The following is a 23,807-nucleotide window of genomic DNA, read 5'->3' as shown; positions in this document are numbered from 1 at the left end:
ATGAAGCAACCCAGCAGAGACTGTCTTGACTGCCAGGAGTTAAGTATCCCTGGAAATTTCACCAGACACTTGGTCGTTTTACCCCAAGTTCTCTGTGTCTGACTGCACATGGAGGTTATCCGATAGTGAGAGGAGTGCTGGAGCTTGAGTTGCTTCCCCAAACCACACCAGCCTAACAAGGCTCATCTACTGCTGAAATAATTAGCAAGAGCGCTTGTCCTGTCTGTCCATTCCCAGAACATTTCGAAGGCTGCTCATAGCTGTATTTCTTCCCTTCAAGGTCAGATTCTTTAGGGGCTACAGGCTGAACAATTCCACATACATCCTAAAAATACAGAGCTTTATTTATGAACCGCCTAATACATTTTAAAGGGCAGGCACCCACATTTTACTTTTCATTGCCACTTATCTTCCATCTCTGCCACTGTGTTTATCCTCTGCTATGCAAAGGCGCATATCCGCAGCCCTCTGTTGCTGTAAGGCTGACACGGCAGAACACCGCGAGCTCAGTCAAGTACAGCCCTTGTAATCTGTCAGAGAGCTCACGGAGGAGATCCGCACGCCTTCCAAAATGCCACTGAGCATATAAAGCAAAGCAAAAACCCATAAGCGATCATTGACCATGGAGCTCAAAGGAGGCAAAGACTGAGCGCTACACTCGTGAAAACCACAAAATCAGCCTGGGGACGTGGTGCATGAGCAGCTCCGGAAGGGAACACGCTTCGCTGCTGGCAGAGCAATGCCTTTGGCACTGGGAGCTTGTTCAGCTCACAGGGAGCCGTTTGCCTCATAACGCTCTTCTACGCCTCCCTCCAGGCTATAGCAACAACCCCACCTCTGGGCCCGCCTGCGGGGACAGGCGCTTGCTGCCCGCTCCAGCCTCAGCCAGGCACTCGCAGCCGCTCCGCCAGCTCCAGCAGCTCCAGCCTGTCCGGGGGCCATGCTTGCCCCACTGTGCCGGCAGTCAGCCAGCCCCACGGCCAGCGTGGGGCAAGCGGCAGGACGAAGCGCTCGTTTACTCCACCGAGGTGCTCAGTACTGTGTTAGCTGGGCTTGCAGAGGGCTCTCGTCCCTCCTTAGTCTGCCACCCGATAACCAGTAGCTCCTGGCAAGGCCTTCTCATAGGAAATCCTCAGCTTGAGCCCTCCTTCCCAGGCCATGGTGGAGCTCTTCGTTAGAGCTGCTGCTGCTATTGCCCAGCAAGTTGCAAGCCATAATTTATTACAACGCAGCATATGGATGCGCTCTTTTTCCATTTGTCTGCATTAAATAATTATTTAAGCTATATTAGGTATTTATCAAGTAAACTGTCAGCATCTGAAGTTTCCTTATTGTAGCCGGAGATTTAGAGCAGCAATTTGTATGCATCCTGGCCCTTGCATGGAAAGGGCTTTCTGCAGGCTGAAATTATGATATGAACATGATGTTTTATGAGATACTAAAACTTAACTCCAAAATTGTGGGAGGAGGGAGAAAGGAGGCGAGGGGAAGCAGGCTTGCCAGGTTGCCTGGCATAGCGAGAGGCTTCCAGGTGTGCTGGAAACTCAGGGGCAGCAGCTGATGGCGGGGCCGCGCAGACAAACCAGCGCGCCTGCCACCCCAGGTTAAGGGCACTGAATGTGACTCCGCAGGGCTCCTCTGCTTCTCCCTCCCGTGCAGGAGGGAGACTATCCCTGGCGCAGCGCCAGGGGAGTCATCCCCATACTGACGCCAGTCCTCCCGTCCCCCATCTCTCCTGGGATCTCAGAGGCCTCTACCAGAGTGCCACAGCAGTGACCTTGAAGCTCACTGCAAGCCAAGTGCTTCCTCCACAGGTCCTGCCCAGAGCCCCCACCCGTGGGGCAGGAGGGGGGTCCTGGGTCACCAAACCGCCCTGGGCAGGGCTGCCTCCAGCCCCATGCAGGGATAGTGCATGCCCACCCCAGAGGCGCCCAGCACCACTGGGATTCAGTGTTCCCATAGGGTGCTCCAACACTCCGGACCTGGGAGCCGAAACGGGGAGGGAGGCTGTGTGCAGTGGCAGTCACTCCTGCCCTCCTGAGCGTGCGTGCCCCCTGAAGCCCCAGGAAGGCCAGTGAAGAGGCCCTGGCTGGGAGAAGTGCTGCAACAGCTCCTCTTCCTCACCTCCAGCATCGGCATTTCTCTCTGCCACCCCAGCTCTGACAACTTCCACAGCAGGAACTCTGCGTGCATCCTTTAATTTACCAGATGTCTCAGGCTGCTCCTTTCCTTTCCCTCCCTCTCCGTCTCTCCTCTCTGCCAAGCTGTGGGTGCCTTCCTCCACGTCTTGTCCAAGCTGGACATCCACATGGGGAAACTGAGGAGATGCAACCTGCGTATTTTGAGGGATTTAGCAGCTCTCCGCATGAGCAGCAGCTGCAGCAACCCCAGCCACACTCCAGCCATCACCGTAACTACAGCCTGTGTCAGCCTCCCACAGCAGGTCTTTCAACAGATTAATTTAAAAGGTTTCAGTTTGGCTGATTGCATCTAATTTGACTCAAACCACCGTCAGGATGCTGTGGCAGGGCTGTGGCTCTTGTCCTGGCACCCCCTCTCACTTCACCAGATGGCTGCCTTGGCAGTCGCAAATCAACTGAAGGGGCTCAACACACAGGGTGCACACCAGGCGAGCCCCAGGAGACGGCACAGTGCTCCTTCCCATCCCCAGCTGAAGCTTTTGTCTGTATGGGAGTCAGGGAGCTCTGGGCAGTGCCTCAGCCCCCTGACGAGGCCTGGCAGGGCCATGAAGTCAGCTCTTCTGGCGAAATCATCAGCGGGTGGCTGTTCTGGGAGCAGAGCGGTACGGAGAGCCCAGAGGAGGGGGGCTCGTGTGGGTGAGGATACCAGGTTCCAGCAGTGCCACCGCTCCCTGGTGGGAAGGGAAGGGTGCAGGGGTGCAGCAGAAGTCCTGGTGCTTTGCATGCACCCCCAAGCCTGGCATCAGCTCTGGGACAGGGTCCATGCTTGGGCCTCTGGGAGGTGCCAGTTGCCCCTTTGCTGTAGGAGAGCCTGCACAGGCAAGGGCTGTTGGCCTGCATCTTGCTCGGTGTGTTTCATCTGGTTTGTGTGTTAAGCATAGCATCCACAAGAGTCACGTATCATTCCGCCAACAGCTTCAAGCCATGAAAAAACAGAAACCACAAAGGCTGAGGGACAAGTTACTTCCGACACACACAGCACGCAGCACAGATGCCAGCACTTGGTATGTTGGGACTGGGACCGCATCGTGAGATGATTAGTACAGAGATGGACACCCATCCAGTTTTCAATTCCTGCAAGAAAGCACATAAGCCATTTTTTCCTTTATAGATTCTTGACACTTAACCTACTCAATGCTTTTTATTTGCATTGATCACATTTTATAGTATGATTAAATTTGTATGGAAGAGAACCAATTAGTTTTGTTTTACACTTATTGAATCCACTTTATGGTCAGACAAATTAACTCTCAGCAGTTAGTTTGATTTATCCAACAGCATAAAGCTTGACAATCTGTACTCTCAGATAATCAGTTTTAAAAGAATTATCTTTACTGTTATTTTTCCTGCTTGGGAGAAACCATTAAACCTGGAGGCATGTATAAAGAGGAAGCAAACACTGTCAGCAGACTGGTCCTATCTGGAGATTTCAAAACCGAACAAGCCTGTTTGCCTCCGGACAAAGCCTTTGCCGAGAGGCACCACCGTGTTCTGCACAGTGACTGCCTCTTGGCAAAGAGCGAGTGCTGGCACAGTGACTTTCTCTTGAGGAGGGAGGGTGGGTCTGTTTTAGAAAGGTTGCTTTATCCACCGTCATGGAATTGCATGTAGGCACAGGACATAACAGAGGAGCGGGCATCCAAGCTGCTGCCCTGGGGAGCAGCTGGAAATGCTGAGCTTAGAGGGTGCTACCCAGGGAAAATTACCAACAGGAGAGCTAGCAGAAGGGCTTCAGGAAAGCGAGCAGCCTGGGCACCCTGTCTAGACCTGCCAAGACACCCCTTCCCCCTCAGCCTCCACATGGGGTCTGCCGGTCGTGGCTGAGCTGTGGTCTGTCCTGAGGACGGGATCCGTCCCCGCTGCTGCAGCAGGCACTGTGCCACAGCTGGGTGGTGCGCAAGGCAGAGCGCAGCAGAGCCGCAGGGCTCACCACTCTGCTCCATGTGGGTGGCTGGAGTCAGAGGGGACACTGGCAACTCTTTCCCAGCTCCTACAGACTCCACTTAGTGAGCTGCCCTGTCAAGGGCAAGCCAGCTCTGGCTACAAGTGACCCAAGCAGCCCTCCTCTGGATGCATAGGCAGCTGGCTCCACTAGCCTGGGCACCGGCAGACCTGGATGCCAGGACGCCTAGAACAACCCCAGCGCTGCAGCAAGAACTCTGCTTCCTCCTGATACCCCCTGGGCTGGGGAAGGGCTCCCAAAGGGAGTGGGGGAACGCAGGGGAAGACATGGCTGTGAGTGCTGCAGGAGGAGGAATAAGTGGCCACAAACTCTGAAAACCTCTCCTGAGAAAGGGGTGGAAGTGCTGTTGCTCGGATCAGGAGCAGTAGAGCGGGTGGCCCTTGTCAGAAGCACGTGTAACTGGGGCAGTCCTTGCCGCGCCCAGCGTACAGCTCAAAGAGCATCGCTCTTTTCCATTGCTATGTCATTACAGATATGCCTGTCAGGAGTGGGCACAGGGCGTGGCTGATGGCTGCCCTTAGGAAGTTGCTGTCCCTTTTCTCTCTGCTCCTTGGGCAGGGCACACAGTTTGGAAGAAATGATTGGCAGTGGTGGTAACGGGTTCCTCCGAGCTGGAACAGACTGCTTCCAACTCAGCACAGAGGGATAGGTCTCCCAGTGAGCCTGCTCTTCCTCTTGTGGAAGCATTCATTAGGTTGGGCTCAGCAACCCGCTCACGTCTAGCAGGGTCCATCAGAAGAGAGGTTTATTACTGGCAGAGTGACACTGCCATTGACACAAGGACAAATGGGCCAAGGAAGCTGCCTGGCACCTGGGCAGCTCTGAAGCCCAACCTCATTTGTATTTGGCAGCTACAAGTAAAAAGAATTTGTTCCCAGTTAGTGAATGAGATCTAGTTAATAAATTAGCTCATGTGAGCCGGCTGCCAGTTGTTCTCATGCAATGCAATAAATGAAAAGATGAAAGCTTATTATTTTATAAGAAGGAGCTGTTTTCTTACAGGACTAGGTGCTGGAGAGATGTTATTTTTTGGCAGACAGCGGCCATGTTTGATGATTATTCATTTCAAGGACATTCACAAGGCAGTCAGGATGCTTCCTAAGTCCGCTGAACTGTTGAGGGGGAGACCCTTCCTGACAGCTCTGTCACCACCAGACCTTCCCTGCCTCCTCGGCATCTTCAGCCAGGAGGGCACAGAGGGCTCCTGTCACTGATGCAAGTCCCGCATACGGCAGGGGCAGAAGGAGCCCAGTCAAGTTACCCTGTACAGCAGCTAGAGATCCACTTAGGGCTGCGGGTCCAACACGGGTAGATATGAAAACCTGATATGGTAGAACTGAAAACTGCCCCAGGAAAAAGGAGATCTGGAAATCCAGGGAGAAAATCCATTATCAGGCCTCTGTAGGCTCCCCATTCCTTTGCCCTTTTGCTCACAACCTCTAACCAACTCTAGTCCCTTGCTAAATCCATGCAGATAGGCACCAACATAGCCTAGCATTTGTTAGTAAACATGGAACGATTCTTCTCTTCATGATAAAAAAATTATCTCCTTGTCTGGTTCTTACAAAGGTCTTGTGGTTGTCTGTTCTGCAAACATATAGTGTGTTGATCCAATAACATAAAATCTGAAAGTAACATCTCTTACCAGCCATAACACTACTTGTTCTCTAAAATACAGAGCCTAAATATGATACTGACAGCATATCAGCAACAGGCTTATAAGCTGGGGAACAAAACTGTAGTTTGAAGGACTGCATCCAACAAATAAAACAATCCCAGCACTCCTCTAAAGTGGATACTAACTTTTCAGGGTCCTTAGAGAACCCAGTTGCTCCTCTCCCTTTGCAAGGATCCCCTTGAGAAGCTTCACATGTGCAGACTACACAACTGCCATTTGGCCAAGCCATGAAGTACTATGAAAGTCAAAGCTTGCACTGGGAGTAGCATGCCATCTGTTCAGGCTTGAAAGACAGGAAACAACTATCAAAACTACAGTCTAATCATAATCAGCTGGCTGGCAGCTAACAAGTGCACACGCTGTCTGGCGAAGAGTTGAGATGCTTATCAGCTGAGCATCTTGCAAGATAGAAATGAAGTATCTGATGGGCTGAGGGAGAAATACAACAAGAGCAGGCAGCTAAAACAGGGCTAATTAAAGAGGGGAGTCATGTGGTCCACTGAAAATTAGGGAGCATCTACATAAGGTTCCTCTACTTGCACCTATACACCTCTGGTTAAATTTATATGCACTACTAAACAGTAGGGAAAATGTGTAGGCCAGGAAGCAGTCAAATATATCTGCATGAACAGAACTAAAGCCTACAACAGAGACAGGAACTGAGTACTGTGTGTGAACTAAAATATGCACTGAATAGAAAAGCTTAATCTATGGGAAAGCATGGAAGATGTGCTGTGAAAAAGGACGCTGACAGCTCATGATCAGTGAAGTTGGGTTGCTGGTCTGCTTGACCCCAGGCGGGTTGTCACAGTAACTGGTAGTAATGCATTCTTGCTTCGTATTCACTATTCAGCCCAATAAGGAAATGACAAATTCATTATGGAATTAAATCTTTGCTCAGAGAACTGTTCTGGGGTCAGTTCCCCAGTACGTCTGGAGCATCTACATCACTAATGGCTGGTGGGTGGACAGACGCTCCTGGGATAACAAGGCTCTGGAAGGAGATAAACACAGAAAACGCATTTGAACCCAAGGAGATGCCAAATTTTAAATGTCAGCAATGAGAGATAGTCTCATCCTCACAAACCTGTCTGAATTTCCAGGCAATTGGCAGTCACCAGGGAGCACACACCCATTCACATTCTGTGCATCTAAACCAGCAGACCACAATTGTCTATCTGAAGACACGTCAAAGGATTTTGCATGGACAAACCACTCAGCAGCCTGAAAAAAATGAAAGTGAAGAACACCAGACTCATCCTTCAACAAAGCACACTCGGGACAGACAGTAAATCTTCAGAAACAGCAACATGCTACCTGCTTTCCCCATGAGCTGCAGCAAGTCATCACTATCAGCCATGAGAAGAGGGACCAGGCAGGACTTTTGGAACATGTCCAGCACACCAACATGGATGTAGAAGGAAGAGAAAGAAATATGTGATTATTACAAAAACCATGAGGCCTCATAGTACCCATGGATAGCGATGTTGTGGAAAGGAGAATGATAAATTGACCTGCTGCAGAGCTGTCCTCTTTCAACACCTTGTTGAAAGCCCCACCTGAATAACACCAATATTTAATTTTGGGTAAACTGGAAGATGAAGAAAGTGAATAACTTAACAGAGACATATTCACCGTAACAGCTGTGACAGCTATTCCTCAAGCACCACAACGCACAGCCCTGCCTGTGCCCAGCTCTGCAGAGTAAATGGTAATTAGAGTTTGCCAATCATTGTTGCTTCCTTATTGATGACAACGGGGAGATGAAGGATCTGTGATAGACAGAGATTCTCCTGAAGCTTCTCTCTCCCATTTGTCATTTCAAGGTTGCAGTTTGAATCAAAGGATTTGCTCAAAATGTGTTTCAAGGATTTTTCTACATTTCTGTTCTGTATGTAAAAAGCTTGAATTGTTTCTGAAATGGCCTTCAGTCGACTTCAGCGCACAGCAAAGTGCAGCAATGCAGATGCCATAAAATAATTGGTGCTGGATCACACCTAGAGCATCCTACCAGCAAACTTCAAAACTCCTGCCCTGGTCTTCATTAAGACCTACTTTTAGGCGCAGTCTGACACAACCTGTCCTTACAGAAAGAGAAAGCAAGTTGCATTTGATTAAGATGAAGGGCAAACTCCAGAATCACAGAACATCCCGCATGAACCCACAGCAAATGGGAAGGAGTACCAGGGAGGACAGGCAGGAAAAATCCCTCTTCATTTGGCCCAGAGCTGCGGCCTGTTAGAGCTGCTGCTCCTGCAGACTGCATGTGTGCTTAGGGTCTGAAATACAAGGCAGTATTGATCTCCCTGTCACTTGTTAATCGAAACAACTCAGTAAGCCGAAGGTAGCTCAGCGCAGTCAAGGCTGGGAACATGGGAGAGGACGTGCACAGTGTCTGTGCAGCGCAGTGCAAGTAGCTGGGGGTCCGGGGGCCAGAGGCAGGGCCAGTCCCCGCTCCCCATCTCCCGCAGGCGGATGGAAGCGGAGCCCAGGCTGGGAGGGTGCTCGGCAGAGAAGGCGGTGGTGAGGTGACAGCCCTGTTTTCACGTCAGATGGAGGGAACAGGCAGCCCCTTCCCTAAACTGAGGCACTTTCTTCAAGAGCTGCAGTTCCAAAACCACTCCTCCGCGGTTGAAACAATCTAGGGCATGCACCTCTCTAACCATGAATAACTGCAGCCAGGGAGCAGCTCAAAGCCCTGACCCGGGACAAGTGCTCCGGTAGCCACAGCGCTCACAGAGGAGGAAACGCACAGTGCCCAGGGCAACACAGCCTGCAGCTCCACCACCCCAGGGGAGGCCTTCTTCCAGGTGTGGGGAACCCATCTCAGAGAAGGAACTAAACTCAGGAAGTTTTCAGGCTGCTATGATACACCCAGTTTTGCTTTTTAACACATGCTTTTCTTTTTCTCCCGTCTTTGGTCTTTCACTTCTTTCTGGAGCAATAACCGGAGCAGATAAGCATGCTTTAATCTGCTCCCAGTGAAAAGGTGGAATGCTGATTGCTTGCTCTGCCTCTTTTGCCCAAGCATTTTTATCCTGCATTGCTACGGGGAAAGGTCTTGGCTCTTCAGGCTCCAGCATTTGTCTTTTTGTGAGCTGAAGAGTTTTTCCCAAAGTGAGTACTGAAAAGCTTCAATGATCTTTAAAAACAAGTTGTGCAGATTTTGTGAGATTTTGGACTGCAGTAAAAGAAAAATCTAACAAGCTGAATGTCATTTTTTTTAAGGAGATAAGAAAAAGGCTACTGGAGCTGTCAGAGTTTAAGCTTCAACCTTTATGTTTACAAAGCAAAAAAGGGCAATTAAATGTGGAAAAATACATCTTTCCAGGACTCTGTCAGTGGTTCTTCTGGTTTGTACTCCGACTGCTGAATGACAGGCTAGTTTAGTGCCTTAGGCTGGCACTCAGAAGAGAGCAGCCCTGACATTTCTTTGATGCTAAGTAGTGTACCCTAATAAAGATGTTCTTTAAAGCCATTCTGTCTTGCCTGGCAACCAGGCGTTACAGAGCATCCCCACTGCAACAGGACTGCCTGCCTGCTCCGTACCTCCCCGAGCCTGGCACTCTTCTTCCCTCCCTGCTGAATTGCGGCTGCTTCAGACCTCCTGTACATCTTTGCCACTGAATCTGAGGAAGAAACTATTGGAATGAACCAAGGATATAGCTAACAGGCAAATTCTGTGCTTTCACCTCCTGGCTATTTCACAAAGCCTATTTTCACAAAGGTGTTGATGGACAGAAAACATCATAGTCCTACAAGCACAGAGTCAATAAACAAGCACAGACCACCGTATGGCAAGGACGTCTGCCCATACGTGCAACAAGCCACAGCCCTCCAAGCATCTAAAAGAGCAGCTGAAGAAAGACCTATTTTCTCCGTACAAGTAGTACGGAGATCTCTGTCAGATCTCTGCCCCTGCACCCTGTCAGTCACGAGCGCATGGGCATATCAGCACAGCTCCCTGGTGCAGGGCAGGGCATGGGCTGCAGGCAGGAGCAGCCTTGATGCCGGCTGTGAGGTGCTGGCTGCCATTCAGTGAAGGACTGCATTCCCTTTCCATTCCCTTCCCATAAGCCTCCAGCTCTTCACACATTTCTACTCTCTGCAAAGACCAAAATGCAAAAAGAAAGATGAACAGAAGTGGGGGAAAGGCACTGGGAAGCCCATCTCCAAGTGTTAAGTGACAGCAGATGGTAGAGGCACTGCTCTATGACAGATGAAGAAATCAGTAATATATGTGTCAAAGGCAATGTCATTATCAGCAGCCTGCCTGGCTGCCTTAGCTCCCAGAGTTGCCAGCTCCTGTTGGACTTGGATCTCCCGGGGACACAGCACGTCCTTGCGCCTTCTCCCACAAAGTTGCATGCACTGACACTAGCACAGTCTGCAAGGGCAGCTCCTCACCCCATTGGGAAGGATGCAGCAGTGTGGGGTCAAAGGATGTCCCTGCAGCACAAATTTGCTCAGCATTGCCTGGGTGCTAACTGTTCCTCATGTGCTCAGCAAAGTAACGTTGTTCCCTCTGCCAGTTAACCACCCAGAACATCAGTGACAAAGCGAAGAATGGCTTTTTGCATGCCTCCATATACAGACTGATGCCTGGACATGCAGTGCTGGGAGAGAGACAGCCAGAGCAATGACAGTACACAGCTTCCAGATGAACAGAAGATCAAGGTCCTACCTCCAGAGCTGGAGTAGGGCATCCCAGGGTCTCTGCATGCCCTGCTCTGCAGAGAGCTGTAGTCCTACACATCAGGACCAGCACAATGCATAGCAAGGAAAGATGATCAGAGTAAACGGAATGGAGCAGGCTGGGCAGTGAACCCTGGAAGGCTCCAGACTTCCTATTCATTTAAGGCCAGATTAATCTTCCTTGGTTTTGTGCTCCTGCACTCACACAGCAGTCAGTGGTGATATGACGCAGCCCTGGTGTTCCTCCGCTAAAGCTGTTCCCTTACATGGCCGCAGGCTCGACACTCCAAGCCTCACCTTCCCTGCATCTCCTGGCTTGCCTGCCACTTCAGCGCATTAAAGGTTGGGTGTGATTAACACACACTCTCGCAGTTGCTTCTGCAGAAAAGCATCAGGCTTGCAGTGTTTGTGAGGAGGTCTCCAGCAGTGACAGATACCACGTCATCACCTCCCCGCCAAGTTCATAAGCCTGGAAAGAAGAGTGCCTTCTGCTTACTGACCCAGAGCATTATAAACAGTGCAAGAGCATACGTCTGGGAGACAAAATTCAAGTTGAATTAACTTGTTGAAGAAGCATGGGAAATCCTGGTCTCATTATTTACCCAAATAAATATACAGACCAGAGAAATTTCTATCTGCTAATAAATACAGAGTTAGCTTCATATGTCCCTGCTCTTTTGCAGAGCAGGAGTACACCGAGGTTGCAATGTCCTTGTTGGAAGTGGTTGCATGGCAAGCTCACAAGCCTGCCAGGCTTTAAAAAAACCCCTTGGATCCTGCAGGAAACACCAGGCATATGTAGAAGACTGGGGAATAGTAAAATACCAGCTTTTTAATGAATGGATGGCTAGTAATTTGCCTCTTTTGCTATTTAAAAAAGTAAGAATCTGGAGAAGATATTCTAAGCATAATACAGGAACTCCTGAATTGGTTTTAAGCTCCACAGACAAGACAGGGTAAAGAAAATTATAAAGATGAAAGGCAGCTTTTAATTGTTTGCAGTATTTATTAGTCACAGGGGGTGGTATGGATTTCTTATTGCATTAAACTGTATGTAAATAAAGAGGTCATCATAGTTCCTAGGAGTTGCTTCAGCCTTTTCAAGCTATTTACATTGCTCCACAGGAAATACATGTATTAAAGAGTTTCACATACTGCAGATTTGCACAGGAACTACTGCATCTAAATGACACCTAAGTGCAGACTCCACATGTGCCCTTCTTAACAGCTGCCAAAGACAGCTAAAAGAAACAAATGAGACAGCAATTGCTGTTTTCATGTTGGGCCCTCTGACAGCGCAACGTGTGTTTACATTTATATATAGTTGACTGCATCAGGCAATAATCGTAAGTTTTCCACGCCCAAATAGCCCGAGTGCATATACAAACCACCCTAGGACGCAAGCCAAAAGCAGGGTTTCCTGGAGCCCCGAGGAAAGAGCTCATGTGGTCTTCCAGGCAATTAAGCATGAGAGCAGCAACGGGACTACTGTGCGGCGAGTGGAGCCCGCTGCAAGGCCGGTGACCTGCTCCATGGTCGTGACCATGTCACTCATGGTCTCCGCGGCCTGGCCCATCTGCGGGGAGGAGGTAGCGTCCTCGGAAGACAGGCATGGTCACATCACAGCCCTCCACCAGCCCCCAAAGCCCATGGTGGGACCCGCACGTCATTCACTCCTGTGGAGCTTGTGAGCCAGGATACATTCAGTAAAACTGGAAAACTAAATATTTGGTGTTGTTGTTGCCTGTAATGAATCTTACAAATAGTGAAAACTTAATTAATAATAACACTTAGCACTGCCATGCTGCCTTTATATTTACAAAGCACTGTGTAAACATTAACTAATTAATCTACTGTACTTAGCAATTATGTAGTGCTTTATATTTTCCAGGTCCTGTGCAAACATTAGCTAATTAATCTACTTAATTATTTCCACGTTTTGTATTCAGGAGCACTGCGTACCGGCAGCACAAGGAGGAGGCCTTAGCAGGGATACTCCTGCGTGGCTCTTCTGTACTCTCAGTGTTTACAGTGCCTGCCATAGTTTGGGGAGACACTGCCAGCCGGCGCAAATACTGCCAGCGGGGCCAAGGATACCGAAGCCTCCAGGGAGCGGAAGCAGAGCCTTCTCCAGGTATTTAAAACTGAAAGGGGTTCAGTGAACAGCAAGAATCATTTCACATCTACAAAACCTGCTGTGCAGTGAAAGACCGAAGTCACTGCACAGATTCAGCACATCAAAGGGAAATTTAAGAGATTACTTGATGACAGCCCATAAGCCCTCGTACAGGGCCAACACATGAGATATTGAAATAATGTCTAATTAGATTTGACACCTGGAAGAGAAAGGTAGGAAAACTGGAAATGACATTCACTTTTCTAAAAGTGACTCTGAGCGACACCTGGCCAGGAAAGACCGTGCTGAGGGGCAGCTGGGATGAAATTTGGGATTTGTGATTTGCTGCACTTCTCTAATTCCTGTGGGCTTTACCGTTGCCTCAAGATTGACCACTTACAGAATGCACACTGATCGAGGTAAAGCACCCAGGTTTAAAAAAAACCATGCGCAGGTATGAAGCATTACCCTCCTGGGGAAAGGAGGGCCGATCCCCAGCCACACAGTGTGGGTGGCAGCAGCCACTGCCTCTCCCGCTGCACTGACTGGGTAGCTGGACTGCCCTGCTGCCACAGGGGGCCCAGGAAAGTAGACAATGCACCCCAATAGCCAAACTACAGAAATATGTAGCATTTTCCATCAGAAAGATCCTAAAACAACTAGGTGTGCCAATCAAACACTCTCTAAACAAGTATTAATGTACACCCACTCATGCAGAGCTGCATCTCTCTGCTGTTTATTGCATTTTAACATTGCCAACACAGCTTGCTGAAGCACTCACAGTGCTCTGCTGACCTCCATCATTTATGATAGCATGTGAAATTGATTGTGGTTGAAAATCCTTACTGGAATAAAATGAGCTTCTCAATTATTGCCACACAAATAAATCTCTGTTTTCCAGTGATCCCCCTTAGGGAGCACTTGCATAACCCTGAGTTCATGACAACAGGTGTCTCCAGCTGGCAAAATACAGGCAACTGCATTGTAATCATTGTCAAGTTACAGGACGGCAGAGGTCAAGTGATTCTCCGTATGACCACAGGGAAGGGAGACTGTGGGGGCGATGTAGGGCTTACTGGTGTTTCTAGATGGATAAATGATAAACTCTCCAGCAAAGCAAGTTGTGATCATTTTTGATACTTCCTGTCAACGCAGTGCAGGAAATACACACTAAGTATTAATGGGATTATGAACAGATGAACAAGATGAACAAGCCTTTCAGAGACCCAACCTCCTACTTGCCTTTCCTCTCAGAAAATCCTCAGCTAGATGTAATTTAATAAAATAACTTAACCCGTGACAGCAATCCTAAGAGAAATCTTACCGCTGGTTTTCTCTGTCTCTTCCCCAAGAGATCCAGAGCTCTACACATGCAATGGCAAGATTGCACGGAGCATCCCCACCTGTCTGCCTCCTCCATCTCCTGCTGCAGCCACACCATGGGACTGCAGGGCAGACCCTGGCCCCGTGCCTGCACGGGCTCCCAACACGTGCTGTCCTGCCCAGAAACACCAGCTTCTCCGCAAGGCTGAGCCCTGGCGGAGCTGACTTCAAGCTACTGGGCTTCCCTCCTGGCACGGGATGTCAATAGGTCACCAAAATGGGAAGAGGTAGGCATGGAAGAAAAAGGGGCGTGGAGGGTCCTGCCCACACCAACCTGCAACAGGACTGGGAGCAGAGCCGAGAGAGGGAAGCCCAGCCTGGGAAACCACACACAGGCAAGCCTTGGGGAGACATGGCCTCTGCCGCTCAGGAGAACTTCATGGGAACAGAGATCCGCTGGGGAGGGGGCTTGACCCCCCACTTCCTCAATTCCAGCAACACCACAGTGACCCAAGGATCTCTCTTGCACCAGTTAGCACTGTTTTTCTGTTTTTCCAGTTCTTTTACAATCCCTTGTTCCAAGTCTCCTGGGGGGATTTGCTGTTCAGAACATTCAGTTGTACTTTCTTGGTGACCTTTAATATTAAGGAACATTATTCATTCTTGATTTATTTAAAACAGTCTATTTTGACAAGATTGCAGGAAAAGACACCTCTCTGTTGAAGAATTACAAACCGTCTATTAATTAAATGCCAATGACAGAGCACTGAAAGCTTTCCAAACATCCACTGAGGAGTCTCTCTCCCTGCTCCCTTCTCTCCCTTCTTGTTAAGAGACCTTTATAGGAAGTCTGGAAACCCGACACACTCGAAGGAGACAGGAGCTCTCTCCTCTCTGCGCTGACCTCCCTGAGCGTTCACTCTCTGCTTAGCTGGGCACCGAGCAGCCTCTCATTACATGCTCACCTACATCCATTTATAAATGGACAAGGCCTGCTTTCAGTCTCAAAACTGTCTTCACAAGGATCAGCAGAGCGGGTCAGCCCAAGTCCTGTCTCTGGACATCAGTTTGGACACCGCAGTGTGCACACTCCTGGAAATTCATCCTTCCTGTTCCTTCACCTGCTCAACACTCCTCCCCCAGGTAGCGTAGCACAACCCTTGGGTGCAAGAACACACAGCAAAACAGAAATCCTGTTTAACCCTCATCCGTACTGATAGGGCAACTCTGTATGCTGGGAGCATCCATGTTACAGTAACTCAAGAACTAGTTATTTCCTAACTGTGCTTCTTTATGGCACTGTCACACAGGCATGTGTGCACAATTATTAAAAAAACACAATTTGGCTGGAAAGAACATTGTTTCTCTATAAAAAAAAGGGCATGCGTTACAAATGAACTCCAAATCTCCTGCAGAATTATCCTGAAGAGGCTCCATGTACACATTTGCTTCTAGCAAGACACATCTTGTACTGCAATGGAGGTAACTTTACGTCTTTCATTAGCTGTTGAAAGCACACATACACTCTCTGAATATGCAAACCAATAGAGCATTGCAGCGACAATATCTACTATCAAACAGCATCCTCAGGTGGAAAGGAAAACAGTGAGGTTCCCCTCTTTATTCAAGATGTGCTTGCTATACTCACTGGGAAGTAGACTGAGATTAGGACTCTGCCAGCCTTCCTGAAAGGGATTTCCTGTGTTCATCAGCCAAGATGATGAAAAACTAGTGCAATATTTTGCTGGTGTTGTCATAAAAGTGATTGATAATACTGAAAATGAGGCATCTCGCTGTGACAAAGTAAATGGCAACAACTTTTTACAAGTCTGGTCTTGAATAGGATATTACATTTTGCTCCAGTTTTCTTGGAGGAATCATGGACTCCATGTAGAGAAGGTGTGGGTGCATTTTCCCCTGGCTATGAGAAGTTTTCAGTTTGATAGCAGAGGAGAAGAATGAAGAGCATCAGATAAACTGGCTACATGTCCTGACGGATGAGACAATGTTTGGACAGCAGTTTGCAAAAGCTTTATGTTCCTAGAGCAGATTTCATTGCTTAGAAATAACTGGTGCCTTTCAGAGGCCAGTTTCTCTTTCGACAGTGTATCTAGGAAAAACCTGCTAAATACAGTATCTATATCGTGTGGTATTGTGATGCTAGGACATCATATCCTCTGAACAGAGATGCTTGTCTCTCCTCTCATGTCCCCTTTTATACTTGTCCCTGCCCAAGTCAGCCAAAATGCATTTATCTTGCATTGATTTTGATGTCCATCTCTCCCTCTTCGCTCTACCTGCAGTGCCTTTTGGAGAGGGAAATGATCAAGGACTCAGAGTTTGCAAAGCAAGAGTGGAGGAGCCATTTACATGAAGGTGTGATGCTCCGAATATTGCTTCTTATCACATTTCCTGTGAATTCTTGCATAATGTTTTGTATTTTGACTACCGGTACACATTGAACAGAGAGTTTCCTTGGCTTGCCTGCAACAATGCTACACTTAATTCAGAACCTGTAAGATACATGAATAATTCAGATTGTTCGTTCCAGTGTGCCTTGCTCAACATTTGTCAGTAGTGGATAACACTCCACTTCACGTTGCTCTCAGCTGCCATTTCCATGAGGAGAACTACATACACAAACTCCTGGCTGAAGTCTCTGCTGCACATACTTATCCATTGCTGGATGCACTGGCTTTGTTGGGGCAACCCTCACCACGCATCACCTCTCAGGCTGACACTCCAGGAGATGGATATGCAGCCAAGGAAGCAGGGCACATGTCTTGCAATTCAAATGTTATCCCATTTTCAGATGGTCTTCACCAGCCTGGATCACTGAGTCACCTTCTCATGTGTCTCAGACTGTTCTGCTGCAGACGAGGTCATCCCCCACCAGCTGCTGCACATGAGGTGCTGCACCATTGCTGCTTCTTTCTGAGCAGGGTTTTCCATGAGGAAGGGCTCCTCTCTCCTTGAAAAAATATGGGAGGGGGAGCAGGCCCCTGAGCACTACAACCTTGACCTCTATAAACTGCTAAACCAAGCACCTAGTCTACTCCTTGCACACTCAGACAGTGGTTTATATCTCCATTCAATGGGAAAATGTTTTTAATAGTCCTGGCCTGGCCCCTCTGCCTGAAGACTGGCAGCGTGCACACCCCTTCCTCCCAAAGCATGTCCAGGAGGCCTGGTCCCTCCCTGGGGGTTACAGACTGGGGTGCCAGCCAGCTGCATCATCATGCTGCGCCATCCTGTCCTGGCAGCTTGGCTCTTCCAAAACCAGTCCTCTGGGAACACTGGAAGTGTCCCATTGTAAAGCTGAGGACCTCCACATGCAACACGGCCATTGCAAGCCAGCAGACCTTGAGACCTCATGAGAAGCAGGCAGCCACTCAAACCCTTGTGGTTAGGGGAAGGGAGGTGAGGGGCTGCTGGAGGCACTGACCACAAGCTGCCTGCCCCAGGCAACCCAGCCTGAGCACGGTACCCTGAGCACATGGTGCCAAGGGCAGCTCTGGGGTCTGGGCACATTTCCAGACAGTGGAGCAGCAGCCCCTCCCTATATTGGCCTTAGTCTGAAGGGGTCATATAAATCATCAAAAATCACCTCAGATGCATGTGGAACATTCCCAGCTTTGCAGGAAGAGCCATGTGTCCAGCATGGAGTGCCTGGCTCACCAGTGAAGCTGTCATGGGCCAAAGAAGGAAATTCTTCCCTTGTCAGAGTCACTTTTTTAATATTCCTTTTCTGTGCAGTCATGATTAATTCAGCTTCATGTCTATGTCTCTTGCAAATTAATTGGTTAGAAGAATGGAAACCATTAAACACATTAGTTTCTTCCATGTTCCCCTGAAGCAAAACACTGCAATGCTGTCTGGGCCTGCTGTGCTCCTCATGAGCAGGACAAAGCATGGCCCAAGGCCTGGACTGTACCAGGTGCTCACGGGTATATGGGCAACAGCCTTGTTCTTAAGCTTACTGGTGTTTTCTTACTTACTTCTGGCATTTCTTGGTGAAATGCACTTTAAAATTGCACAGAACATAAGGGCACGCACCGTTTAAGAACTTGGAGCCAAAGCATGCATACAGCTGAACTCCCCAAGGGGCTGCAGGGATTTTTCTCTAGCGAGCCAGATCCTGCTAGAAGCAAGTGCAGTGCTTGGGGTGCTTCCCTGGCGGCAGAGACAGCCCCACACTCCGTGGGGAGTCCAGCCCAGGCCAGCTGCCCAAGGGACACGGTGAGGAAGGAGCTGATCACGCAAGCTATGCCACTAGTGAGCAGCGCCAGTGCTATAGTGGGGAGCTAAGCCCAGGACAGGTAAGGAACCCTGCACTGTTGCACATGAAGCAGCACGGGGTACCAAGTCAGCACAGAAACAGGCACTGGGGCCGCGTATCGGCATTCTTCCCAGACCGGTCACTGCCTGTGTGGGGGAGATGCAGCACTGAGGGCTTGGGACTGCAGCCCATGTAGCAGGCTGGCAGGAGTTCACATCTGGGTTTTGCAGTTCTCCATGCAGACAGGCATTTCTTTGGGAATGGCTGACCTTGCCCCAATTAACTCAAGGGTCTCCTCACTACAATAACTGTGGAGGGCCAGATTGCAATGGCAGCAATCAGCATTGCTCCCTTCACAGAGCAGAGCTCACAAGCTGCAGGTGAAACCAACACAGGCTGCCCCACCACCATGCAAAACTTGCGGGCAGGGTTGCAGATCTAGGGTTAATTGCCAAAGACGGGGACAAGGGGGATCATGTAGACGAGGAGTCACGATGGCCAGAAAATGGCTATTTACAGCCTGTGCACCTTGAGCTGCTGGGAACCCTCAGGGGGACTTGCCAACCTTGACGGGGGCTCCCAGGTGGGGATCACTGCAGCAAGCCTGCACGCACCCTTCCAGGGTACCATGAGAGACGTTACAGCAGCGGTGTTACAATTTAAGGTGGTTTCATTCACATGGATCTCCTGGGATTTCATTCCCTTTGCCTACTTCGTATGTAATAGAGAAGCTCATGCCGGTAAGCAAGGTAAGTACCTTTCCCATGTATCTGGCAATTATTTACAGTTACATTAACAGACAGATCTAGCAGACTGCTTAATATACAAAACATTTAAATTTTCATTATACACTATTAAAGATGGATTCTCTCAAGTTGCTGTGATAGAAGAAAGATTTTTGAAAAGCTGATTTAAATATGGCTACTCAAAGGGACAAAAGCCAGGCATTCAGCAAGCTGTTTCTGTTTACCTGAAAAGATATCTGACTGATACAGCAAACACTGCCCGTGGTCACTGGTAGTTGGAATTCTGATGGAGTTTGCATTGGCATTTTAACACCAACTAAGAACCGTTTTTTAAAATTTGCATTTATTAGAAGATTTTATGTGTTTGGGAGGAAAAAAAACCCAAACCCTAAAATGTTCATGAAACAGTTACCCATGCTTGTACTCGCAAGCCACGGATGTATTCTGAAGAATAATGAGTATTCATTTGCATCCTGACTCTGTCCCACAAGGGACAGCAGTGTTGCTCTCAGATGAGCACTCAAGCCTGGTGGACAAGTACCCAGGTGCCACAATTCTACCAAAAGCTGCATCCACCTCCGTCCCTGGAAAATGAGGGCATGGGAACCCTGCAGAAGGGAGCAAGCGGGGTGGGGCGGAGCTGGGATGAGGAACCCTTATTTGCCATGCCATCCCACTTAGAGCAAGAGATTGAAAAAGGAGAAAAGCAACAGAGTGTGGCTGGCTACAGCTCTGACTGGGAAGCACCAGTTGGCAGGGTGCTAGTGCCACAGAGCTCCAGAGCATCTCAGCACTGCCCTCCCCCCAGCAGGGAAAAGAACTCAGGACACAGGGTAAGTAAACAGGTTTTGGAGAAAGCTTTGTTCCTAGGGGAAGACTTAAGAGGACATTTTAACCAGCAAGTGTAAACAGATGACTAAAACAGTGCTGACATTGTCAAACAGCAGTGCAAGCGGCAGTATGCACAGAGGGTTCTGCTCCCTGTCATGCATGGTCTTCCCAGCAGCAGCAGCATCCCCACCACCCCACTTCACCCCCAGACTCCACTCACGCAGGGTGAAGATGCTGCACTTCTTCCTGCAAGAAGGAGTGGAGGAGCAAGAAGCAGGATGGCTCCAAGCAGCAGCAGCACTGCTCCATCCCACTGTAAAATGCCAGCACAGAGGAGAGCCACACGCTCGCAGAATCAAGTAGGTCTAGCAGAGGAGAGAGGAGCTGTGTTGCAGTGAGGGGCAGCGTCTGAAGGAAGACAAGGCCAGAGGAGGAAGATGGGCATCCTGTGCTTCTCTGCGTGTCTGCTTGGTCGAGAGTCAGGGAGATTTTCAGGATCAGTCACAGCCCCTTGGTAGGATCAAATCAGATAGGGAGGCGAGCAAGGGGCAAAGAGACACGCTCTTTCCCAAGGCCTCCTGAGCCTTCACTGCAGCTGCATACATTCAGCACAAGATTTGAAGGCATCCACGTGTCCTCTGCCCTGGGCAGCACCAGCACGAGCAGCAGCTGTGATGTGCCACAGCAGAAAACTACTGTGTGGTCCTGGGGACAAAGGCTGCTGGGCTGCAGCACCTGCCAAGGACCAATGCTCACAGCAGCCCGTTTTCAGCATCACCCTGCAGCTGAATCTGCTATGTCAACCCCAGCCTGCTTGCCTGCACCAGCACCCTATGAACCTGTGCAGTCCTGCAGTCCCACTGCTTGTTCACACAGCAAGTCCAGGGTTAAAACCATGCCTAGCAGCTGCTCCCTGCCCTCTGTTTTTGGGGCTTCCCTTCTGCCTGTGCCAGGTGGAAAGAAAAGCAAGTGAGTGCAGCTGGATGAGAGATAAGCAACCCATGGTGCTCTGACTGCTGCTCTTGGGGGGGTCAGGGGTGAATCATAACTTCACCAGACTACAAGGAAAAGAATCAATTATGTGGCAATTGTATGCAGTCCATTTCAGTGGGAGGCTCGTAACCTAACCAGCCCTTGTAGTCAAGGGGAATAAAATATATGCTGACATCAGTACACAGAGGTTCCCATTGGAAGCCACTTTCACTGCAATGTCGTGAATCTTTTCAGAAACAGCTTGAGAAGATTCATTCTGTATATCAATCTTCCTGGGTAGCAGAGCTGATGATGGTCATACATAATAATGCTTAAGTCAATTCACATGCACAGTCAGTGGCTGTCTACAATTCTTGGCCCTAATCAGTACATTAAATAGAAACTTATGACTAATAACTCTGAAAGGGCCTCTCCAGGGGCAGTGAAATGCTCTGCTTTGGCCACGGTCAGCTCCTCGGCTGTGTGCTATAGTGGCACACTCTCCCCTTGGCTCTAGGAAGGGAGAATGGAAAATCATAACTCTTCTGCTATTTGTTTGGGTGACACATTTTTTATGAGCCAAATTCTTTACTTTAGGTTTTGACAGTGATTCTGTGACTTTACGTCCATCCTGTAATCACAGTGCCACTCTGGAGCAGGAACTGAGCCCATAAAAGCTGCTGGCTTAGCCAGCTCCATGCTGGAGGGGAAGCAGATGCCCCACCGCAGCCCCTCCGAAACTGCTCCGGCTGCCCTCTGCTCAGGCACCACGTGTGCCAGGGGTGGCTAGCTCTTGCATACAGGCTGCTCTCCCCTGGCAGCAATCCAGCCTGGGCAGGTGGACCTGCACCATGCTGCTCCTGATGCCACGAGGACCATGGGAGCCATAAGCTGAGCAGCAGTCCAGGCTGGGAAAGGACTGAGCTATCAGGAAGTGGGACACATTCATTTTCTCAGCTCCGGGCATGCTGCTTGCTTCCAGCTCAGCTGTGTTCACGAAAGATGCACCTGCCGGCAGCCTCTGCATCCACAGCTTTGCATGGAAAGCACCACATAGCTTCTCTGCTTCCAACAGAGTCTGCTGGACTAGCTCATCCTTCCTTAGCAGGCAGAGGCAACCTCGCCGCTCTTCAGGAGCAGGTGTATGGAGCATTCCTTCAGCTCCCCCACCAGCCGGGAAGGCTCCAACCAGCCCAGTCCTCTGCAAAGCTGACTTCCATACATGCCCTACGGAGCTGCTGCTGAGCTGAGCTCAGTCAGGGCAGAGCGGGTCCCAGAGTCCAAACAACCTGAGCAATTGCTGGGGGTGAAGAAGGAAAGGGCACAACAGAAGACCATACCATGTGCAGGTGAGAGGAGCTGAGACCTTCACTTGCCCAGGGCCCCTGCAGCTCCAGCGCACCTGGAAACATACTGCCCTTCAGAAACCATTCTCTGCCTCGTTCTTGAGTTGAGCTGCCAGCGACAAGCAACTGGGCTCCCGATGCACTCAGATTTTTCTCTGGGAAAGGTTCGTCTTCCCCGTGTTGCTCTCTGCTCCTTCAAGCAAGAAGCTGGGGGAGAACTGCAGCTTTCACACTGACCTTCCCGACACCTGCTACGGGAGACTCTGCAAGTGAATCCATGCCTGGAAACCTGACTCACAAGTTGAAAACCTTTCAGGGGAAATGAGGTGGAAAGAAAAAGAGAAAGAGAGAAATGCAGACAAAGAGGAGGGAGAGCTGAGGCAGCAAGGAGCAAAAAGGGACTAGACATTCATCGACTTTGTTTATTTACTTACTTCATTGAAGGTTATTTTAACTTCCCTGTCCTTGACAGCAGAATAAAACCTCTCCGAATTCCCTAAGGGCCAACCCATCACTCCCCGCAGAAACAGCATGCACAACAGGTCATTTTTAAAACACGCTGTGCCAAAACGTGAGTGAGAGCTGTAGCATCACCACCACTTCGGCACAGCTTCAGAGCAGCTGCACCAGCCAGCGAGGCAAGGGCCCCTTGGCCGAGCCGGCTGCCTGAGCCAGCCCTGAGCGAGCGTCTGGAGGCCGATGCCCGATGTCCGTGGGCACCGCTCCCCCAGGGAGCCCTGCGCAGCTCTGCCGGCTGCAACTGCACTTCGGGATGCAGCATCTCTGCTAGGGGCAGTTCTCCAATGCCTTGGAGTGTAACAACGTTATCTCAGCCGCTCCTGGTCCACCATGCAACATGCTGCCTGTAGCCTCAGGCCTTCCGCTACACAAACGGCAGGGAGGAGCATTTGTAGCCTTTCTGCTGAAGGCATGGAACAAACCAACCTACCTCCCTAGGCCCTCCCATCACTGCTGCCATCCTCCACCTCTTTCTTCCGCATGACAATGAAAGCAGTTGTGAAGAGAAGTACTTGCAAAATTCCCACGGAAGCATCTCAAGCCAGCACCTCCTCAGAAGGCAGAGTTCCTGCAGGGGAAGAAGACTCACCACAGCCCAAGGCAACAGCCAAGGCAAAGCCAGAGGTATAAACATGGAAATGCACGCTTGCACATCATACACAGGCACAAGGAGGAGACTGCAAATCTGGCACCTGATCCCAGCACAAGCAGGGTTCAGTCCTCTGTACATGCAGTGTACCATGGGAAACGACCGCCTGCATGGCATCACCAAAGCACTGAGGAAGCACAGGTTGATGTTTAGCAGAAATTTTGTCTGTTTTTAGAAAACCTCCCACCTCTGAGGTCTCTAGGTGCTTCCCTAGAAAGTCGCAGAAATACAGCTAGATAGTGGCAGGTCTTAAAATAAAACCAAATAGCTCTTGCCTGCTTTTCCACAGCACTCCCTCCTGTCTAACATCTCACTTCCCACCTCATCTGTGACATTTCATCCCTTTCTCTCACATAGGAGGTGCACCAGGAATGGGCTTGCTAAATGCATTTGCTCTTCCTTTACCTGTCTTTCTCCACTGCTACACATAACAGTATTTTCTGCTCCTCAAGGTGCAGCGACAGGGTAGAAATTTACACTGAGATTGCA

At 49.6% G+C, this 23,807-nt stretch overlaps 1 long non-coding RNA gene across 1 annotated transcript in view; it reads right to left on the bottom strand.

The window, feature by feature from the left end:
- Positions 1-23,807, bottom strand: part of LOC132318607 (uncharacterized) — a 64,161-nt gene that overhangs the window by 658 nt on the left and 39,696 nt on the right. The gene's annotated exons all lie outside the window — the stretch shown is intronic.

The sequence above is a fragment of the Gavia stellata genome, chromosome 18 (genome assembly GCF_030936135.1).
Source record: "Gavia stellata isolate bGavSte3 chromosome 18, bGavSte3.hap2, whole genome shotgun sequence".
Taxonomy (NCBI): domain Eukaryota; kingdom Metazoa; phylum Chordata; class Aves; order Gaviiformes; family Gaviidae; genus Gavia; species Gavia stellata.
The sequence above is the reverse complement of the archived record's forward strand: the minus strand, read 5'-3'. Positions and strand labels throughout refer to the sequence as shown.